The sequence below is a fragment of the Peromyscus eremicus genome, chromosome 2, assembly GCF_949786415.1.
Source record: "Peromyscus eremicus chromosome 2, PerEre_H2_v1, whole genome shotgun sequence".
In the NCBI taxonomy this organism is placed as follows: domain Eukaryota; kingdom Metazoa; phylum Chordata; class Mammalia; order Rodentia; family Cricetidae; genus Peromyscus; species Peromyscus eremicus.
In genome coordinates this window covers 158,607,765-158,610,620 of record NC_081417.1, presented here as the reverse complement: position 1 = coordinate 158,610,620, position 2,856 = coordinate 158,607,765, and the positions used below count along the sequence as shown (strand labels likewise).

The following is a 2,856-nucleotide window of genomic DNA, read 5'->3' as shown; positions in this document are numbered from 1 at the left end:
AGAGAATAAATTTCTCCTGCTTTAACAGTCAGGTTTGTGGTTGTTTGTCTGAACACACCCCCTGAAGCCAAGAGCATGTTCATTCGACAATTGCAGTTGCAGAGGAGTGGGGTGTGAGGCGGGGAGAGTCTCTGGTCAGCCAATTTCCTGTCCCTGCCTTTCCTCAGAATGTGACCACCACCACAGAGTATTCTGTTATCAGTATTCTTCTTGGACAAACACACCCCACTCTTCCCAACTCTGTAGTAGCTAAAACTCAGCCGTGAGCAAACAATACACTTCCTACTAAACACAACTGAGGAATGAGGGTCGTCTGTGTTCAGCTAAGCCCGCCTCTTACTCTGACATTGCAGACGAGCTCTACAGCACTGGACCACACTTCACACTCAGTGCCAACCCAGCTAGGAAGTGCTGACCCTCAGTGACTCAGGCAGCCACAGAAGTGGCGGCTGAAATGACATTCACTTTTGAGACCCAGGAACGAGACAAATGAAAAGGTGAAATCAATGGAAGCTATGAAGGTATTTCAGAACACACGTGGATATGTGTAAAAAGCTCTGTGGCCCAAGGGCGGGCCTTCAGGCTGTTGACCACATCATAGCCCAGTGGCTCATGTTCAGTCTGGCTTAGGGAGAAGAGGTGATTTTGTGTTTAACCTAATAGAATTTTTTTTGTTTTGTTTTTGTTTAGCTTTTTGGAGATAGGGTCTCAAGTAGCCCAGGTTGGCCTAAAACTCAATATATAGCCAAGGATGACCTTGAATTCTTTTTCTTTTTTATTAAATAAGGAACACTTCATGAATTTGGGCGTCATCCTTGTGCAGGGGCCATGCTAATCTTCTCTGTATGGTTCCAATTTTAGTGTATGTGCTGCCGAATTCTGACCCTCCCATTTCCCTCTCTTCATCCTGAGACTACAAGTGTGTGCCACCATGCCTGGCTTGTGTGGTGCTGGGGACTGAGCCGAGGGCCTGCTCATACTAGGCAAGCACTCTACAAACCTAGCTCCACCCTTCACCTCCTTTTAGGGGATAGCCTTCATATTCTGTGGCCCAGGCTGGCCTGAATTTATTGTGTAGTCTAGGCTGGCCTTGAACTTGTAGCAATTCCCCTGCCCAAACCACCTAATTGCTCAGATTATAGGCATGGGCCGTCACACCCAAACCATTTAAGACACCAGGGACACTTCAATAACAGCTCCACTTCCTGCTCTGCCTCCCTGCAGAGTTACAGAGCCCTCAGCATTGAGCTACATCTGTATTCATGACGACTACTCCCTTTGCCTGGCTCTCCCTGAGGTACGCACCGGGGTATTCCCCACAAGGAGTAAAAACCACCCGTGACATTTTGGCAGGGGGACCCCATCCTCCTCCCTGTTGACTCCTCCCTGGATGCGGTGGCGACACGGCCATGCTATGTCAGCCTCCGGCACAATACTGACACACACACACAAAACTGTAACATACCAGACGTCTAATTCCCTTCTAACCCACAGAACATGGCACAGAAGGCAGGTGCCACCCCACGCTGCCCCAGCAAATATGACTCTTTCTTTGGGGCTGGAGATAGAGCTCAGTGGTAGAGGCCTTGCTTAGTACGTACAAGGCCTTGGGTTTGACCCCCAGCACTGCCAAGATAAAAAAGTGACAGCCTCTTGCTGGGCATGGTGGTGAATACCTGTGACTTCAACACTCGGGAGTCTGAAGCAGCAGGCTTGAATCTGAGTTTAGCAAGTCCCTGTCTCAAAACCAGCTGTCTCCCTTGTTGCTGACACTAAAGACCTTCTCCTTGTTCACTTTAAAGAAACGGGGGCAGACTTTGAGCCGGAAGGGCTCCATGAGGTCAGAGGCCTCCAGGAGCTGGAGAAAGCCCTGGTCAGCAGCCGGAGGGAACCCAGTGGCTTTAGCACAACAGAACACGAGAATTCCGCCAAGCAGCTGAATGACCTTGAACGCCCTTCCCCAGGTGAGTCTGAGTCACTAGATAAGACCTTGATGACAGCCCTGAGCAGGACCTAGTGAAGCTGTGCCAGGACTCCTGACCCAGAGGAATGAGGTGACAAGAAGTGTCTTCAAAGCCACTGAATTTGTGATGATCTGATAAACAGTAACAGAAAACTGTCACAACCACCATGATGACAACAATGGCGTTGATGATGGTCCCCATCAATCATGTGGCCAGAGGTTCTAGGTACCTTCACACCCATCAGTTCCTTCACTGAATCACAGGACACAAAGCCACGCCAGCTGTATGACCACACTTATTCCTGATGATGTAACCTGCCTATGTCTCAGTGTCCTCACACATTCAAAACAGGGACACGTTAGGGACTTCAGAACATCACTCCTGCTTTAAGAAAGGTAATATCTGCAACATGCTTGACGGTGCTTGTGTTAAGGAGCTCAGTACATGCTTGCCCTTCATATATTACATCACCTCCTGTCAACCTGACCACATTCTAAAGTTTGTGAGGCACACACACAATGTCTTGCCTTTTGTGAACGGGGAGCACAAAGCCTTCGATGTGGGTGGACGGGGTATTTGGGAGTGAGTAACCTTCATTCAAACTACTAGCAACTCCGAGAAGGAGACCAGATGGGAATGATTCACTGCAAGACGAGCCGAGCCGTCGAGAGATGTTGAACTCTGGCCCAAGATCACTCAGGAAATGAGGGGTACAATGGGGACTATCTCATACCCAGACTATGTGCTTTTAGATTATTCCACAGACTTAAGTTAATTTGGCACATATTTGAGGAAAACCAGAAGTGTTATCTCCAGTACAATCATTAGGCTTATGTGAAAACAATCTGCATAAATGAAAATAATTAGCAGTGTAAGTGTGCTGTCTGAGGGT

General features: G+C 48.4%; 1 non-coding gene across 1 annotated transcript; it reads right to left on the bottom strand.

The window, feature by feature from the left end:
• Window positions 1–778: 778 nt before the first annotated feature.
• On the bottom strand, window positions 779–884 carry LOC131905350 (U6 spliceosomal RNA). Its single transcript, XR_009377882.1, has one exon. It is a non-coding gene; the product is annotated as a U6 spliceosomal RNA (small nuclear RNA).
• Between the last annotated feature and the right edge of the window lie 1,972 nt (window positions 885–2,856).